This window comes from Capsicum annuum, chromosome 9 (assembly GCF_002878395.1).
Source record: "Capsicum annuum cultivar UCD-10X-F1 chromosome 9, UCD10Xv1.1, whole genome shotgun sequence".
Classification (NCBI taxonomy): domain Eukaryota; kingdom Viridiplantae; phylum Streptophyta; class Magnoliopsida; order Solanales; family Solanaceae; genus Capsicum; species Capsicum annuum.
In genome coordinates this window covers 144,794,727-144,816,134 of record NC_061119.1, presented here as the reverse complement: position 1 = coordinate 144,816,134, position 21,408 = coordinate 144,794,727, and the positions used below count along the sequence as shown (strand labels likewise).

At 32.3% G+C, this 21,408-nt stretch overlaps 1 pseudogene; it reads right to left on the bottom strand.

Annotated features, from left to right (window-relative positions):
- Window positions 1–599: 599 nt before the first annotated feature.
- Window positions 600–6,317, bottom strand: LOC107853297 (annotated as a pseudogene).
- Window positions 6,318–21,408: the final 15,091 nt, after the last annotated feature.

Genomic DNA, 21,408 nt, shown 5'->3' with positions numbered 1-21,408 from the left:
GTGAATATTGAAAAAAACTAGTGAATTTCGCTTGACAAAAATTAAACTTTTTTTGAATTTGTTAAAAATATTCAAATATAAAAATAAAAAATTTATAATGTTTGTATATATAAATTTATAGTTAAAAATTTAAATTAAATGGAGAAGAATTTTAATTATTTGGAATGGATTTGATGTTTAATTTGTGAGCAAAAATAAAAACATGATTATATAAATTTTTCTACAATTTCTAAATTTTTCTTATTTAATTAAATTAATTTTAATATTTAATTTGTTATGTAGCATTTTAAAAATGACTTAGAATTTAATGTAATACTTTTTTTTTTTTAAATGACGTGACAGATGATGTGGCAGACTTGTCAGGCGTGGCTGACGTGGCAGCTGACGTGGGGGTGAATGTGTTACACTCACGAAAAAAGGTTTAAAATGTTGTTTTTTAGTGAGTTCAGGGGTCCAGATAACAAATATGTAAGTAGAAGTATCCAACTTACAAAACCGACATAGTACGGGGGTCCAGAAGTTCATTTTGACTTATTAAATAGATAGGTTAGGTTTCTTTCTTCTATTCGGCAGAACACATATCTAAAGGTGATGTAGGAGTTATGAAATGATAATATAAGAAGAATAAAACAACAATTTGCTAGTTCACAGTAGACGATTTTGTGTTACTCTATTCTAACGTATAGAAAAGAAGGCGTGGCTTTGTCTCATCGCAATGTTGCCAGCGTAGCTTCCATTGGACTTATCTTTAAAGTGTGACGATTGGAAACTTGCAAGATCCGTAACCTGCGTAAATACAAAGACACAAATTATTATTTCTAGTCGATATCTATATATCTATATCTATATTTATTTATATTATATTAAAAGTCTTAAAAATGTTATTTGAGCTTTTTATTTTTTATTAAAAGTCTTTGTTAAATAAAATTATTTTTAAAATATTTTTAATATTTAATAGTTGAAAATTAATTAAATATATTTATGATAAAATCTTTTTTATTAGAAATTATCATAATTAGTGACAACTAATACATTTTTCATTAATTTAAGAATTTTAAATCAATTAAATTTGATTTTAATAAGATTTAAAAAATGTAAAAATAAATATAAAAATGTTAGAATAAGAAAAATTTAATAATTTTTTTTTGAGTTTTAAGTATATAATAGAAATAAAATAAAAAATTTAATTTTAAGTAGTAAAAAATTACACGTGTGCAGTTAAATTAGTAGTACAATATAATAATGTAAAAATGACAGATAGATGGTACTCCAATTTGCTATAAACAACAATTCTTCTTCTACGGAGGTAACAACAATGGCTCTATTATCTATGTAGGCATTTTCTATTCCAATTAACATTGCTATAAATTATTTGAAAAATAAACATTTTCACAATGGAAATACGTAAGAGGTGTTATAAAACAACAAAGAATAAAAAAGAAGAATAGAGAGAATAGAAAGAGTAATTCTTATTTCTCTTGAGGGATGAGAGATCATAAGATTGTAAATACAATGAACAAAATCCCTCTATTTATAGGGGAAATTTACTCCTAGTCTGAGTAAAAGACGGATGCTTCAAATCCTAATAGATATCAAAGTAGATCTTGATAGACATTCACTATAATGTAAATACATTTATAACACTTCTCCTTGAATGTCTAATTGGTAGATAATGTGCCTCGTTAAAACCTTACTAGAAAAAATCCAATAGAAAAAAAATCTAGTGAAGGAAAAAAGGTACACATCTCTAATAATACACATTTCAGCTGCCTCATTAAAAACCTTACAAGGAAAACCCAGTGGGACAAAACCTCGTAAGGGAAAAAGAGTACAGCACGTATTAACTCCTCTTAATGAGAACATCCTTAACCTTTGCATCTCAATCTTGTGCAACATCTTCTTGAAAGTTGCAATTGGAGAAGATTTGGTGAATAAATCAGTCACATTGTCAGTTGAATGAATCTATTGCACGTTAATATCATCATTCTTTTGTAGGTCATGTATGTAGAAAAGCTTTGGCAAAATGTGCTTCTTCTATCTCCATTTATGAATCCTCCTTTAAGATGTGCTATGTATGCTGAATTATCTCTGTATAAAATTGTGGGTAGATTTTCATATTTCACACCATATTTTTCTCGAATGAGATATATTATGGACATCAACCATACACATGCTCGGCTTGCTTCATGAATAACTATTATCTCAGCATGATTCGATGAAATGGCTACGATAGATTGCTTTGTATATCTCTAAGATATGGCAGTACCACCACATATCAACACATAGCCTATTTGAGATCGAGCTTTATGCGTGTCAGATAAGTACCCAACATCAGCATGATCAATAAGATCGAGACTGCAATCTTTAGAATAAAACAAGCTCATGTGTTTTATCCCATTTTAATGTCTCATAGTAAGAGCAGAAATATACCTTGCTAACAAATTGACTGAAAAGACTATAGGCATTATAGTATTTGCAAGGTACATGAGTGCATCAATTGCACTAAGATATGATACTTCATAACTAATCCAATTTAATATATTTCGAATTTCAGCAAATAACTATTGCTTTGAAAACTCTCTAAGAGTTCCAATGATGTTCAAGCAATAAGCTTATACAATATAAGGATTATAAATAAATTTCCTAGAAACTTTTATATGCTCCAAGCAATTTGAATCCTTAAAAGTTTTTTACATAAGTTTTGTCAAGTGAAAATATTCAACATTTCATGAGTGACATCTTTAAATATCTGGACTGCAAATCAAATAATTTTAATACTTATCAAGATGCATCCTTTCATATCACTTGATAAATGTTTCTACGTCAGCATGCTTAAATTAACGTAGAATTAAGATCCTTGTAATATTTCACAATATTGCCCCAATATTGTGTCACAGATATTGATGATATATCATTTAGTATCAGTTCACAATGCGACATAACATTTTGAGATCTCATTACTTCATTATTTTCAGGTACATAAACCTCTCATAAGGTTTCATGAAGTGGTATGTCGTAGGCTCTTCAAGAGCCCATTGCCATCTTATTATGATTATTTCCTCCTTATTTTTCAAGGACTATTTCATTTGGAACCGATCAGTCTACCACGCTTCACACATGTATAGACTTTATTCTTTAGGAACATAAAATAAGAGCACTTGTGCTTAATATGAGATGCTTTCAGCATTTGACTTGATTTATCTTTTGGATGAGGGTACGGTGATAATTCCTAACATATTTCATAGAGCTTATAATCTCCCCCTTATGTTAGGAAAACTAATATACATCTTCTACTTATTTGAGGAATCCATCGTTGTGCATTATGGTATATTCATTAATCGTATACCGCACATCAAAATTATTAGATGGAATAATTGGTTCCCGACCTTGAACCAATTGAGAGGGAAGAAATAATCATAATTTACTGGTCTAATGCATACAAATGCTATTGTAATATATCATATTTCAGACCAATAAATTAAGTTTTGTTCTCATTAACAATGGTTTAGATATTTATCAAAGACATTCAATGCTAAACCATCATCATCAAGATGAATTATCTTAATTACACAATCTAAAAATTATGTTCAATTTATATTGAACAAGTAACTTTATGAATGTCAAATTTAGGTTGACCATGAATGTACATGTGATCATCTTATTGATACATCTTTTCAACATATCATATGATAGGTGAACGGGTCCTTATTCACCTTTTATAATTTTCAGATTTGAAAAGATCCAATCCCAATATTAGTTGGTCCAACCAACTTGTCATGAGAACAAATGACATAAACAATTCTTGAAGAATCTTCTAGTTCTTTAATATATGCATATCTTCGAGATGTCACAATCGTTCATATCAATTTATGAACTTTTATTCTAGTAAACTCCAAGTTTACCATGGCATGTGCTTTTTCTTTAGTAAATTTCAGATTTACTATTACATGAATAAATTTTAGATTTACTACTTCAGAAGTAGATTTCAAAATTATTCAACCTCTTTAGGAGCTGAGTTGTGATCAAGTGCATGTTTGCATTAATAAGTTTCTCATTCCCCAGGAATGGAATATAATCGTGCCTAAAGTCTATCAAATTATGATAGCTTATAACCTCTTTCAAGATTTTGCTACTTCAGAAGCAAATCGAGGCATACATATAATGTAGAGAATTTTTCTCTAGCATATCTTATAATCATATAAGCGTGTGAAAATATCATCACACTTTTAATGATCATTATCAAATTATCCCTCTATGCGTATATTCGTGCATTCAATCACTTATCTTCTTTCAGACTTATTATGTACTTCTACCGCATACACCTCAAGAATGAAGTAAGTTGTCATATTTCAGACTTATTATATATTCCTACTACATTCACTTCATGGAATGGAGCACATTCAATGGGTCACATTTCATGACTTTTCACCCAATACCCACTATTTTGCCTTAGTCATCACAATATCATCAATATGGTGTATTGAGATTCAAACTCAATATTTTATCCATATAAAGGCGTCTTAGGCATAAATCGATGGGACTTGAACCCAAATATTATCATCCTTTTTGATAATATTGTTCTTGAGGAATAAATTTAAAATATAAATGGTTCCAAACCAATTATTTTTTCTCAAATCCAATAATAATTATATTAGTAGTAGCAAAACAAAGATAACATAAAGAATTACTAACCTTGAAATCCTTCAGATTTATAATCTCACCTTGTTTGACAGAGTCTCATGCTGATAACGTATTATAAAACAAGAAAGAATAAAGAAGAAAAGTAGAGAGAATAGAGAGAGTAATTTTTATTTCTCTTGAGGGATGATAGATCATAAGATTGTAAATACAATGAACAAAACCCCTCTATTTATAGGGGAAATTTGCTCCTAGTCTGAGTAAAAGACGGATGCTTCAAATCCTAATAGATATCAAAGTAGATCTTGGTAGATCTTAATAAACATTCACTATAATGTAAATACATTTATAACAAGAGGTTATAAATAGAACTAGTTGAACAATAATGAGTACTTACTTGGATCTTCTTTGGTCGGAATAGAAAGTCCATTGAAATAACAAGTTCCTCCAGATGACTTAAATTGACCCCAATAAGAACTGGATGCGTAATTGGCATGTAAGACCAAAGAATTCAATTTGTAACATTTCCCATCGGGTCGGGTCTTATCACAGGTCCGATTACCCTGGCCGCATGCAAATGTCAATGCTTCACTCAACTCCGTTGCATTTACTCTTTTCCCAACAACACACCAAATTTTCCCCTTACACGGTTCATTGTTCCTTGGCCTCGGCAACAATTTATATTCAGACTCTGGTGTCTTTCCTGACAAGTCTATCCCGTATACATTGGTTCCATTTGGGTACAATAACTCGAAATGCCTCTCCGTACCTGGACCCTATTTCTGATTCTCATTATACAAAGCAAATAATAACATCGGCACAACAACTCCTAGTTTTGCTGGCATTCCCACAAGTGTCTTAGCTTTAAACTTCTTGATCACATTGCGATTGTACGTTGCTACATTGTAGATGTTCGCTCTAATTTGGTCCACGCTGCCAGTATTGGGGCAACCCATTTCTGCAATAAACAAACGTACATGCGGGTACCCCACTCTCTTCATAGCAAAATACACAGCATCAATCATTTGATCCAATAAATTTGTATAGGTTAAACCCAAACCTTGATCCGTAACAGTAATGTTGGACTCTAATAGGGCATAGTCAAGGTTAATTACTGTGGGTTGAGATGCCCAGGCAAAATAAGGATAAACATCAATGAAAAGGAAAGATTTGGTTCAATTCAAAAAATATAACAAAAGTTTCATGACTTTTTCTAAAATGTCAGACCAAAAGGTACCATTAGAAGGTGGGAAAGAGGATTCAAGCACATCAATGACTAATTGGGTACTGACTTTGATTTTTCCAAAACCAAATTTTTTGACAGAGTATCTAATTTTGCGAATGATAGGTACAAGGTTGAACCAAGTGGTGTTGGGTGGGTTACTGAGGATTTCGTTTCCAACAAAGAGGTAACGGATCATGGTGTGTGGATAAAAAGGTACAACATTAGTTTTGACCCATTGGTCGGCTAAGGTTTGATCGGTAGAGATATTGTTAATGATTTCAATTGGGACCATGAATAAAACTTGAAGGTCGGTACCTTTAAGAGCTTTAAGGATCTCTTGCTTTGCATCATAGATCTTGACTCTTTTGGCTTTGAGACATTTGATTAAGTCAACTGATTTTGTTGGTATAGGGAGGTTGTTCCCAAGTTTTCCGTATCATATTCCAACCTGAAATGAGATTTATACACCTGAAATTTATAACAAGTAGAACCGAGTAAGCTACTGTAAGTAAAATATTCAGATAGAACTAAAATTAATAAGTTATTGAAACTTACTAGAGAAAGAAGCAAAAGCAAGGAAAGATAGCAAAAGCAAAGTGGGTAAATAACCCATCTTTATTAAGAAGTGATGATGTCTTTACATGCAAAAGGTGTTTATATATAGGGGGTAAGTGAAAGACTGAAGTGGAGAAGAAAAACATACTGTAGATTTTATTTTAGAGTTGCTATAAATGACGTTTCTTCGCATGTGGATGACCACCACTAAAGCTGTCAATATGGGTCGGCCTAACCTATTTGGGCTTCCAAACAGATTTTGAGTTTGACGGGTCAGGCTGGGCTGGTCCATCAAAATGATGGGCCAAAAATTACCAAGCTACACACTCTGTGGGTTGCGGGCCTTACGGGTCAGTCCATTTTTTAAAAAATAACATTTTGTACTTTAATTTTAGAATGTTAATAAACATAAATATTACCAGACAATATTAAATATTGTTAATACTTGTTAATCAAGTCTCCAATACTCCAAAAAATACTCCTAATATCAAAATTAAATAACTTTCCACATGATATCCTTTAAACTAAATAAAAATACTAATAAACAATCTAAATAGTTGCATGTATTTGACTTATGGGCTGTCCTACAGGCTAGACCAATCCACATTACTCAAGCCCCACGGGCCACGGGCTTATCCGGGCCAAGCTAAAAAGTCTTGTTCTTAAATGGGCTACAAAAACTGATGTCCAACTCTATTAAATTATAGGCCAAATCAGACCGATCCAATGGGCTTGACCCATATTGACAACTCTAATGACCATTTCCTCTTTACCTTTTGGTAATAAAGAAAAGGTAAAAAAGGGATTTATAGGAGATGTTGGCTATTAAAAGGGAAGAATAAATTCCTTCAGATAATGCAAAAATAAGAGAAATGCCGAGTGATAAAAAGTCTTCGGATAAAATGAAGTATTGTTTTATCTCATGTTTTGTTTGAAGTATTAGTTAGTACCGAATAATTTATCCCACCATTTACATCATAATGTTGGGATAGCTTATTTCATATACATGGTGGGATAACTAATCCCGGGTTATCCCAAGATAACTCTTTCCCAACCAAACGACTCCTAAGTACTAAGCATTGAGCTTAGCCATGCCAAATAATATTCGCTAAGCATTGAGTTCGGCCGTGCCAAATGATATCCACTTTTTCTTAAAAAAATCACTCATTCTGATCCCCTTTTTAGTCAAAAGACATAAATTTTGATCAATGTTTTAAGATATATTTTTAATCAAATTGTTTTTTTTTGTAATTTACAATACTTTTCATGTACTTTTTGAATATCTAAATTTTAATTTTAAAAAATCAAGTTAATCGAATCAAATTTATCTTTAAAACTTAGGCAAGTTGAACCACAAAAAATATAAAGAATGAATAAAAAAGAATGAAGAAAGTATAGAATTAAAGTTGAAGATAAAAGGAGAAATGGTCTACTGGACCTTTGTACTTGTTCGAGTTTGTAAAGTGCATTTCAGATTCCGACTTCAGACCATTAAGTGCGTTTATTTTTTATTAAGATTTTAGCTCTTAATAGGTCTTAATCATTCAGTTCTAGAATCAAGTATTAATAGGTCTAAAGAGGTATTCTGGTGTTGGATAATATTTACTGCCACTCTATTCATAATCAACAGTCACCACCTTTGTCACTGCCATCATTATCAACCACCACCCACCACTACCAACCACCTCCACTATCGATAACAAACATCTCTACCAACCACTATGGTTAACCGCTATCACACCTACTACCTCTATTATTTTAATTATATTTACTGCTACTACTGCTATCAACAACACCGCCATCATCAACCACTACCGACCAATTCCTACTATCGACCAACTCATCTATCACAACTAGCACCACCGCTAACTACTACTAATACACCATAACCTCCATACATTCTTCGGCGGCCATCACCATTGTCACCAGTAACACCATCTCTACCATCACTTCAATCACTATTACCGCTACAATTTATATCTACTAACAATTATCTCCATCATCACAACTAACAACATCTCCAACTAGCACCAACACATCATCAACCATTATGCATTCATTTTTCATCCTTCAGAATCAACACCTCAAACTACTAACATCAAGCAGCGTCACATCACAACCACTACCACCACCATCAACCACCACCATCATAACAGTCACTACAATACCAGTCATGACAACTATCACCTTTAACATTACTAATCACTAACATCAATCATTGTCACTGTAACCACCATTATAAACCATCTCCACTATCACTAACAAACATAAATATTTTTTTCAATCAAATAATAATTTTATTGTATTAAATTATAAACTTTTCTGATATATAATTAGTTTTTTATTTGAATTGTATTTTTATTTTATTATATATATAAATATTTTTTTTGCACATTTAGATGTTGAAAAATAAATAGACTTAATCATTTAGTTTTCAGATTTAGAGACAACATCTTAATCGTTCAGATGTGCACATCTTAATCATTCAGATGTGCATTCAGATTCAGACATCTAAATCTTAAAAAAACAAATGTAACCTAGCTTTTATCATCTGAACCCGTTAACCCATCAAAACACATGATTTTAAACCCCTCCTACCATGTGTGTATGTCACTCACCCTAAAAAAAATTACACGTTATATTCATGTTACATAAATTAATGTCATGTTATAAATATCTTCATTAATTAATTTTTAAAATTATTAATCAATAATATTAAATAAAAATAAAATAATAAATTTAAAAGATATTTTTAAAATAAAATTCATCTCCATCATTATTTAAAAAATTAAAATAATGAACCAATAATATTTTTCCATCTTCCACCGCTACCGGCCATCCCCACAACCACCATCACCATCATCTTCACCCCGCTAACCACCATTATCACCATTTTCACCCTCCCAACCACCATCTTAAATTAAAAAAACTATGTCAATTCATAGTGCATTTCACCTCGAAAACTCATAAACAAATAAGAAAACATGAAAAAGGCTCAAAAAATGAGAATTTTTCTTTCAAGAACTTACATTTCCAAAATGCAGAGCTAACAAACAATCGACCATCTCTTCCAATCATCATTACTTCCAACCAAACCTAAATAACCTAAATCAATCCAAACCAAACACCGATATTGGATAATTCAAAACCCCCATAAGCCAATTATCCACACAATTCACATGGAATAAATGCCCATAATCAGACAATTTCCTTACAAAATCACCATCCTTAAATTCCTCCAAACAACACGCACAATGTTCCTTCTTCTAGAGCCTATGATAGCTAATACTAGATAAGTCAAATAATATTTAAGGTTGCCGGAACACGATGGTTGTGGCAATGGAGGGGATGACAGTGTAAGGCAGTGGAGATGATTAAGAAGTGGAGGAGACAAGGGCGGTGGAAGTTGTGGAGGTCATTAAGAAAAGGGAAAGGAATAATTATCCCATTTTTATGAAAAGGGAAATTAATTTTTTCTTTTATTTTAATTAATTTTTTTTAAAAAGGTAGGACGTTGGGGTATGATGTGTCTTTTATGTTTGTATCACACACTCCTATGTGATTTATGCCACATAGGATGCCATGTCAAAAAAGGATCTAAAAAGTTATTTTTTATTAGGTTGGAGGGTTTAAGTGACAAAATGCTAAGTACAAATGGCCGCTTTACAAACCTAAACAAGTACAAGAGTCTATCTGATCATTTCGCCAAGATTAAATTATATTTAATTATATAAGAAGAGCAATTTGATGCACCAAAACTCTTGCTATGGGTAATGTTCGAGAAAGGATTCAATTACTAGGGTTTAGTGTATGCAGTTTTATCTTATATTTCTGTAAGAGTCTATTTTCAAAATTTAAATCCTTAACCTTCTCATCACATGACACCATTTTACCAATTAATTCAAGGCTCCTCTTATATTTTATAAAATTAGTTAACCGCACGTGCCTCTCGCGTGTAACGTTTGATTATTTAAAATTAAATAATTTTATCTATTGCGGAGATTTTTAATAAAGTGTAAAAGTTCAAATTACTTTTCAAAAATCTTTCATACTTTAATATGGTAATGTAAACATAAACATATCCACATATATGTTTTACCAGTTTTAAGTGGTTGATGGATTAATACTTTTGTGTTTGCGTACCTCTTTCCCTTGTTCCACATGCTAAGAGAGACACATCAATTCAAACCATATTTGTGTTACAATTTATTTTTATTTATATATATATATTTAAAATCTTTTCTTATTTTTTAAAGTCAAATCTTTACAAAATCATTGATTACATTCTTATTACATACTTAAAACTTGTAAAAATCTGGTAATTCTTAAATTTTTCTTATTCTAATCGTTTTATATTTATTTTTAGATTTTTTAAATCTTTTTAAAATCAAATGTAGTTGATTTACAATTCTTAAACTGATGAAAAAAGTATCAATTGTCATTAATTTTGATGACTTTTAATAAGGAAAGGTTTTACCATAAATATATTTAAATATTTTCAACTCTTAAATTAGAAAAAACTATTAAAATTCTGACGTCTTCTTAGAAAAAGTTTTATCATAAATATATTTAATTAATTTCATCTCTTAAATATTAGGAAAAATTAGTGAAAAAATGATTTTGTCTAAAGCAACGATTTTTAATGAAGGGCAAAAGTTCAAACAATATTTATAAGGCTCTTCACTCTTTTAATATATTAAAGATTAAAGATAAAGTTATATGTGAAATAAAAATAAATAATACTGTAATGTTTATGATTAAAGGGTACTGGTAAATGCAAAAGGTTCCTCAATGCAAAAGGATTGGAGAAAAGAGAAAGCGAGTCGTGATGTTCGGCCCACATGAATATACTTGAGGTACGAAATCACATGAACATCTCGACCGAAGGCATTGGTGAGAAAGTCACTTCACTTTTTGATGAACAATTTTGAGGAAGCACAGGAAATGAGAGTGTGACCTACTTTTTGGATCCAAAAGCTATGTGTTGTGAAATGGCAAGTATCCGTTTATTGTACTACTATCAAGATTACAAGATCAATTTTGATTGACCTACTTGACTGCATATCATAGATGTTAGGTTAGCTTTTAAAATTTTATTTTTTAAAAATATTTGTTTAGTCCTACATTTTGAATTAGATTATAAAAATATGTCTTAAAAGAAATTGAAGTTCTAAAAACAAAAGTTCATTATCACTCACATCAATTTTTGAGAAAAAATTCACTCTACTCTCAAAAGTTTAAAAATTTTCTAGTCTAATAAAATATATATCCAAAAATACCTTCAAAATCTATTGCCTAAAGCTTTCCCTCCATTTCAATTATGAGACACTTTTAAAAAATTAGTTTTAAAAAAATCACTTATTTATAATTAGAAATAACTTAACTTTAAAATTTTCTTTTGCTTTGAATGAAATGATTTTTAACTAGAGAAATGTTCATAAAAAGTACCATTTGAAGTATAATATTATCAAACGCAACAAGACTTTTGTAATACTCTAAACTTCTAAACTAAGATCCTAAGTTTTCTTAAATACACATGCATTTGGATTCGATGATTTCTAATTGTACATAGGTGGTAAGACAAGTTTATGTAATGACCCTTTAAGTTATTTTTCATAGCTACCGGGTGAAAACTTCAGTCAAACGATCTTGTATGACAATTTTAACTATTCCAACAACTCTGAAATATTAATTTTATACTAGTGGACCTTTGGTTTGGGTCCAACACTCCTGGGCTCATTTCGAGCTATTAATCGGAAGTTTAAAAAATGGTAAGTTACGTGTGGGATCCGCTTTTCATTTAAATAACCTCGAATGGAAATTTTGACTACGCCATTGAGATCGGAATGTTGAATTTGATAGGGTAGCATAGTCTTTTTTTGTGTATGAGATTTTGAATGAATCCTAAAGGGTTGATAGAGAATTTCCAAGTCTCAGTTGGTATTGGTGCACTTGCGATCGCAGGCCATAGATTGCGTATGCAATTTGGCAGACATAAACAAGTGTTGTGAACACAACATTTTTAGTCATGAAAGTGATGCTCCGATCAGTATTGATAGTACCTCAAACACGATGGTTTTGTCGCAGAAGTGACTTTTGTGTTTTGACCAGGTATTGTGATTGCGATCGACAAATTGCGTATGAGATATTCAGGTACCTGAGAAGGGTATTAATACCCCATTTCAGCCCACTTTTTCCCATTTCTCGTTCATTCTGAAGATTCTTAATCCCTGAGGAGTAGGATAGCTAGAATAGCCTTGTCGGGTGCCTTTAGGAACTTGAATAAAGATTAATTACGCGATTTTTCTTCAAATTTGAGGTAAAATTTCATTGTTTCGATGGTTGATTTATTCTTTATTCTCTAAAATCTCTATACCTTGGTGAGTTGATTTTAGCACCTATATATCTTAGAGTTACCCTTTTTTTAGGGTAATTACTCCTTGAGCATATAGGGACGTTAAGTTGATTTTGAAAATGTGAATTTTGTAAATGGGTCCCATGTGAGTTCTGTGTGATTTTGGATATGAAGTATAATAATGCAATATGGGTATCATATTTCTCGTTTTGATGAGTAGGTTGTGATTTTGATAGTGCTACACCTTATGAAAGCTTCTTGGAAGGGAAAATTAGTGATTAGCAAATTATTCGAGCTTTCTAAAATGTCAAGGTAGGCTAGATTTTTCCTCTTCAAATTAAGCTATGTCATATTATATTTATGATATTATGTTAGATTTGGAATGGGTTTTAGGTGTTGATGATAAAATTTGCAATACTTAGGTTAGTTGGATCTTTAAGGCTATCCGAAACTAAAATTTAGGTGTATTTGGCTTAGTTGCTTCATAGAATTTCTATCTTAGGTCTAGTTAAGATTTGTTTAACATCTAAAAGTGGATTTAGATACCTTAGTCTAGTCTGGGGTAAGTTGACTTATAATGAATTTTGGGGATTAAAGGTAGCCCTATTCGATCCACTTAAGGCCAAGACTTGAACTAGTTTTGGTAGACCTTTATATACTCGTTATACATTTTGAGATGCTTAATATAAAGCTCAATGAGACTAAAAACTTGATAGTCATACTGGTTTGATATTGGGATTTGATGCTAATTATAATAAGACCTGATAGTTATGATACTGATAATATGAATATCGGTTTGAGTTTGGCTATTGACTACGATATTGGTGATATATATATATGTATATGTATGTTTCGGTTCGAGTCTTGCTATTGATGTTGATATTAATGATATATGTACTGGTTTGAGTCCGATAGTTAATTATGATATTCATGATATGTATGCATGTATGTATGTGTATATATATATTTTGGTTTGAGTCTGGCTATTGGTTATGATATCGAGGATATAAACACCAATTTGAGTCTGATAAAAGAAGTGGTTCTTAGTGTGACATAATCAGGATGGGTTCCAAATAATAACATGAAGGTTGGTAAGTTATTATTATTCAGTTATATAATCCTTGATTGTATCCTCCAGGCTTATGTGGGTTATTTACTTTTTATCACTTATTGGCTTATGGGGGCCAATCTTGTAGTTATAATTGTATGTTTCTTATATTATTGTTCCAATTTATTTATTTAATTATGTACCGTGATGGTGGAGTTGTGCTCAGGTTTGCCCTTCTCTTGACTTAGTTAGGTTATCTTACATCTTATCATATCTATATCATGATTTAACTCAGTCGGATGATGATGCCTACAGAGTACTCATAGTTCTAGACTTTTGTACCTTTTTGGTGTATATCTGAGTACTGATTGCCGCCGTTGATTCAAGGATCATGCTATGGTGGATTTTGGAGATAGGGTGAGCTCTTGGAGTTGAAGTTGCCTCTTTTTCCTTTTATTTTTCTATGTCTAGTATTTTGTTTCGAGACAAACTGTATTGACTATTTTAGAACTTATGATGTATCTGAAGAATCTTTCGTACTAACTCTATCAGGTCATGGGATAGTTCTATATATTATGGCTACCTTTTGGGATATTTCGATTACTTACTTATTTATGATTTGTATTATCTATTGCATCCTTTTAAGATAATTTCCACAATGTTAGTGCTAGATATTATTTTGATGATGACCAGTGTTAAGGTGTGTCCTTGGTAGAGTTGTCAAGGTACGGTTGTAGTAGAATTATTACAAGCAGGAGGAGCCTAGAGTTAGGTTCAAATCAAATCTATTATCAAGAGGTTGATTATAGTGGATTTTTGAAGTGCTTGTGAGAGAAAGCCATAGTTTTTCCTCCCTTAACCGAAGTGGTTTCCACGTTACGTTCTTATATTTTTAAATTCCTGCAAAGTTTTAGATTCCTTACAACTTTACTGAGTTATTGCCCATGATTGACTTACCTGGTCCCTTCCAGTGCAGTGCAACCCTCCATTTTTCAAAAATTGGTATCAGAGCAAGGTCACTATAAAAGGTTCATACCTAGAGTGATTTATTGATCATGGTCGCTCCACCTAATCTGCAAGAAGGGCAATCTACCACTAGACCAACATGATTTAATGGGCAGTACTATGGGTGGTGGTAAACTAAGATATTTGACATTATTATGACTGAGGATAGTGAGTTGATGGATATAATACTTAATGGTCTTTATGTTCCTATTATAGAAGTCAAAGAAGGAGACATAAAAAAGGATGGTTGTCAAAAACAAGAGAGAGTTTGATGATGAAGATCGAAATAAAGTTGAGAAGAATTATAAGGCAAAGAAACTGCTTGTCTGTGGCGTAGGACCTGATGAGTATAACAGGATTCATGTTTCTGAAAGTGTTAAAGAAATCTAGGATTGCCTAAAGATAGATCATGAGGGAACAATCGATATGAAGGATTCTAAAGTGACACCATTATGAAACCTTCACCATGAAAGAAGGAGAGAATTCAATAAATGCATACAAGATTCATTTTTATCACAAATGAGCTACATTGCTTAGGAGAAGTGATTCCCTTGTATAATCAAGTGAGAAAAATTCTAGGTGTTCTTCCTTAGTCTTGGGAAAGAAAATTTGATGCTATTACTGAGGCAAGAAATCTAAAGACTTTCACAATGGATTAACTCATTGGTAATCTAATGACTCTTGAGCTTAAGAAGTAGCACGAATAAGAGAAGAAGAAAGCAAAAAAGGAAAAATCTCTGGCACTGATGGCTTTAAAATCCAATTCAAGTGAAGAAGACAATGATGTTGCCTATTTGTCAAAAAGAATTATAAGAGCTATGAAGAAAAATGGTTAGTTTCAAAGAAGAGGAAGTAGCAACAAAAAGGGTGGCAATGTTGAAGTTTGTCACAAATATGGAAATCCTGAGCATTTCATTAAGGACTGTCTAATGCACAAAATGGATTATCAGGAATATCTCATGATTGGAGGTGACAAAGAAAACAACAGGGACAAAAGAAAAGCTGTAGCTGATTATGCAGTACGGCAGGCTCGAGCAACATGGAGAGATTCCTCCAATGAATCTGATAAAATTGAGAAGGCTGAAGATGTGACCATGCTAGCTATGAAGGAATGTGAAGTTACCTATGATTACTTGTTTGCTCTCATAGAAAACACTGGAGATGAAAAAGAAAATGAGGTAACTCTTTCTAACATTAAGAAAAATTTAGATAACTACTCTGCTAGAAAGATAAAGAAACTGGAAAATTTGTTGATTAATTCAATATGTGAACTGACCACTGAGAAAAATACCATAGAAGAAAAAATAGAGAATTAAAAGCTTGAATTAATTTCCTTAACCCTCCAGATATCTGAAATAGAAGAACCATTTGCTAAGTTGAAATCTGATAATTTGAGTTTATTTAGTCAACCAGAGAAAGTAATTTATTCTGATTATAAAGAGAATAAAAAAACTTCAAAGCTTCAGACTGAACTTAAAGATAAATTGAGGGATTCTTCAAAGCACCTTGTGAATGCACTCCATAAGAATAAAAAGTTAAAAAAAGACCTGGTTCGTCTAAGGGATGAACTTAATAAATCACTAAAATGGACTACATCCTCACAAATCCTTTGTAATCTAACTAATCAAAGTATCAATAATGGTAATGGGCTTGGATATCAGTACAAGACCAATCACTTGGGTCTCATGGGAAAGCTATTCATGGTATTAGAAATAGGGTCCACAAACCTCTATGTACTCATTGTGGATGAGATGGAAACTTGAAGGAAATCTATCAATATTGGATTAAATCTAGAATAAGCAGTGCTAATTACATCCAACCGAAGAATTAATATCTTAAGGGTTTCATGCCTATAAAAATGTGAAGAAGAATTCTCTACATAGATGGACCAAGAAAGATTTGATCATGCATTTGTCATCCTAATGGGAACTCAAACTCAAATGGGTTCCCAAATCTAACAATGACTATGTTTTATATAGGAGGAGGGGAATCCAGTTAGAACTAGTTCATGGATAGTGGATATTCAAAGTATATAATCGGGAGGACTGACTTTTTTCTTTCTCTCAAGACACTTCAAAGTGGAGGTGTCTCTTTTAGAAATGGTAAAAAGGGCTATATTCATGGTGTGGGAAAGATTGGAAAATCATTTGATCAAGAAATAAAAGATGTTTATTATGTGAATGTGCTCAAGTACTATCTTTTAAGTGTTTCTCAAATCTGTGACAAAGGTAATGGGGTCAAATTTTCAGTTGATGGATATACTATCAAGCATGAAATATGGGAAAGTTATTCTCAAAGACAAGAGAATAAAAAATATTTATGTGGATATTTTGGAGTCTGTGGATGATGGGGAATTAAATTGCTTAAGTGTTTAAAGTGAAGATGTTGATTTATGGCACATAATGTTGGGACATATAAGTTCCTCTTTTCCGAACAAGTTGATTTAAAGGGACCTAGTCCGTGGGATGCCAAATCTGAATTTTCCAGACAACAAGGTTTATAATGCCTGTGTTAAGGTCAAACAAACCAGATCTTCTTTTAAGTTGAAGAAGCAGGTGAGTTCTTCTAGACCCCTAGAGATACTTCATATGGATCTATTAAAGTCCAAAGCAGAGGAGGAAAGAAGTATGTGTTTGTGTTTGCGGATGACTACTTAAGCTTCAACTGGAAAATATTCTAGAGAACAAAGCCTAAGACCTATGAGGTTCTGGTTACCTTTGCCTAGTAAATTCAAATAAAGCTAAATTGTAAGATTGCTCAATTTAGTTCTGATCATGGAACTGAATTTGAGAACTTCCAAGTTGCAAGATTCTATGTTGAGAATAGAATCAATCATAAATTCTCTACTCCAAGGACTCCTCAACGAAATGGAGTATTTGAAAAAAAGAACTAAACCCTTATAGGAATTGCTAGGACCATGCTAATTGATAGTGGGCTTCCAAGAACTTTTGGGCTGAAGTTGTAAACACTGCTTGCTATTTGAAAACTAGGTGCTTGAATAGATCACTCCTAAACAAGACCCATATGAGCTTGTGTTCAATATAAATCTTAAGCTTGACTACTTCAGACCGTTTGGGTGCAAATGCTTTGTTCTAAACAATGGGAAGACTGATATAAGAAAATTTGACTTTAAAAATGATGAAGCAGTTTTCATGGGCTATTCCTTAACAAGAAAAGCATACAGAGTTTTCAACAAAAGAACTCTGTGTGTTGAAGAAAGTGTGCATGTGTTCTTCGATGAGTCAAGAAAGCTAATGAATCCAGATGATGGTCAAGAATCAAAAGTTGAAGAACTCATTCCTGTTCAAAGGGATGATATTGCTGAAAATAATGGTCAAGAGACAAATATGCAGATGAGATTGATCAAAGTAATGGTGATCCTGGATCTGAGTCTCAGAATCCAGCTCCAGTTGAAGAACAACAAGAAGTATCCAATCAAACTCCCCAGGGACCTAGTCCTAGTCAAACTAATTTCAGAAGGTCAAACTAGAGGCATAAATCTTCTCACTAGCTTGAGAATCTGACAATGCCTTTGGAATCTATAGTCCAACTAAAAGCTCAAGACAGAAATTCCATGGCATTCTCAGTATTCCTGTCCAAAATTGAGCCTAAAAATATGAAAGAAGCCCTGAAAGATGCTAATTGGATCAATTTAATGTAGGAGGAGCTTAATCAATTTGATAGAAGTAAAGTCTGGGAGATGCCAAGCCAATTGAAACTCCAATTGGAACCAACTCTAAGATGGATAATAATGAATTTGATCCATCAGTTAATAAGACCATGCATTGAGGGATTATTAGAACATTTATATATCTCACTAAAAGTAATACATACATTGTGTTTAGTGTGGGAATGTGTGCAAAATTTCAGGCCTATCCTAAAAAGTCTCATTTAGAAAATGCAAAAAAAATTCTTAGGTACCTAAAAGGTACAGGGGACCTGGTCCTGTATTATCCTTCTAGAGACAATTTTTATCTAGTAGGGTATGCTGATGCTGATTATGCTGGATATTTGGTAGATAGAAAAAGTACCTCAGAAATAGCTCATTTTTTGGGTTCTTTCATAATATCTTAGGGTTCTAAGAAGCAGAATTCAGTTACTTTATCTACTACTGAAGCTGAGTATGTGGCTAAAGCTTCTCATTATCCTTAATTGTTATGGATCAAACAACAACTAAAGGACTTTGGTATTGTCTCAGACACTATCCTTATGATGTGTGACAACACAAGTGCTCTCAACATGGACAAGAATCCAGTACAACATAAGAGGACCAAGAACATTAATGTGAGAGATCATTTTATGAGAGAAAATATTGAGAAGAGAGTTATTTTCATGAAGTTTTGCAAGACTAAAGATCAAATATCTGATACATTTACTAAGGCTCTTCACAAGGAACAATTTGTGAAAAAAAAAGGCTGGGGTTGATCAAAACAATTTAACCTACTAGATGAATCAATTTTCTCCCTTAAAATGGCTATGATCAGGAGATAGGTATCCTTGATAAAGTATGTACTTTTTGGTCCAACTCAATATTATACCTTTACAGGTATACACCCAAGGGAACGACTTTGGAGGAGGACAAATATGACATTCACAAAGTTGAGGATTCACTATAGAAAGAGAGGGAATTTTTCCCATCTCTCAGGTTAGTATCGTGAATGTGCAATTTTTTGTATTCAATTAAAAAAGCTGTGTCCACTCTATCTCTGTGTCAAAAAATTATCCAAGAGGAGTCTAGAAGTTTTGCTGAGAAGCAATAAACTTCTGAATGACCTGGTTCTAAGAAAAGAAAAATGACTGAAGAAGAACCCATTAGTCTTTTTGCAAAAGGAAAATTAGAAAAGAAAAGAAAGGTTGTGTCTACAAAAGTGAGGAACAAGTTCTTAAATAATCAAAAGGTACTAACTGGGAGAATCTTTGACTCAAGTGTGTTAACAAAACCAGGCATGTTAAAATTATTTGAACTTGTTAAACATCAAAGATGGATCCATCTTATAAAATGACCTAGTACCATAGTTTTTGATGAGGTAGTCAAAGAATTCTATTCCATATTGGATTTTTTTGATGGCAAACTAAAGATAACTGATGTAGTTCAAGGGAAGATGATGAATCTTAATGCTATTTCACTTGGGAGAATTTTATAGGTTTGTATTAGTGGTGTGAGGATTGTCTCAAAGCAACATCCGTTAATAGATTTCATGGCACATGTATTAAAAGTTAATTGAAAATTTATGGCTGCAGTGATAGGAAATCACTCAAAAGTGAAGTATAATTAGTCTTTGATTTTGTTAACAAAGTGCTTCTGCTTAGATCACAAAAGAGAAATATTGCTTCAGTTGCTAGTTTGTATGTGATGGAGTGTCTTAGTAGTTTTGAGTTCATTTGTTTACCTGCCTTAATTATAGAGCACATGCATAAGGTTATTCATGAGAATAATGGAAAACATGAGATGCCTTATAGATATTGGTTGAACAAAGTATTTGATCATTTTGGTATTTTTTTTGAGAATGGAACTCTTGGAACTATGTTACAACTATTTTGAATGAAGACTCTAGTCAAAACTGAGTGTGCGAAAAAGAAATCAGGTGTCATCTCTCAAGGTGAGCTCAACAAGATAGTAGAGGAGTTGAAATTCAACATAGCTACTAAAGATAAAGAGATTAACAAATGGCAAGTGAATATTCCACACATACATAAGGTTGTTCATGATAATAATGGAAAACATGGGATACCTTATAGATATTGGTTGAACAAAGTATTTGATCATTTTGGTATTCTTTGGGGAATGAAGCTCCTGAAATTGTGCTACAACTATTTTGCATGAAGACTCTGTACTGAGTGTGTGAAAAAGAAATTAGGTGACATCTCTCAAGGTGAGTTCAGCAAGATAGTAGAGGAGTTAAAATTCAGCATAGCTTCTAAGGATGAAAAAATTAACAAATCGCAAGTGAAAATTCAGCATCTTTCTTAAAAGGAAACAAGTGTCTCTAAAGAGCTTAAAACTGAGAATACCGAACTAAATAAGATATTTTCAACTTTGACTAATGAGTTTCTTAGATTTAATGCAGAGATAAGGCATATAACCAAGGAATTGTTACACTTTTATGCTACAGAGAATAATAAGATGTCTCTACTTCTCCAAACCCTCTTCCCAAGTTCTTTATCTGGTAATCTTTCTTGATTCCTGTGGCTTTTTCTCTAGAACATTTAAATTATGCACTACAATGATACTTACCTTATGCATATGAATGAATCTCAGTTTGTGTGTTTTATTTGTATCTTCCTTAATTTTAAAGTTGATTCTTCATGTTAGTGTTGCCCAAGTGGCCATGAGTTAACTAACTTGTGCTTATTTTACTCTTGGTTTACTGTTATTACTTTTCAATGGTACCAAAAAGGGGAATGTTAAATTTATGTTGTAGGGACCAGGTGTGTGGATATTTTATGATGTGTAAAGGGATAGGTACCAGGTACATACGAGTTGAATATGTTGAATGTTGATGAATCCAGATAGCATGGCATAGTGACAAGGGGAAGAACTTTGTTCAAGCATGATGGCATATTGATAGGGTAACATTCACT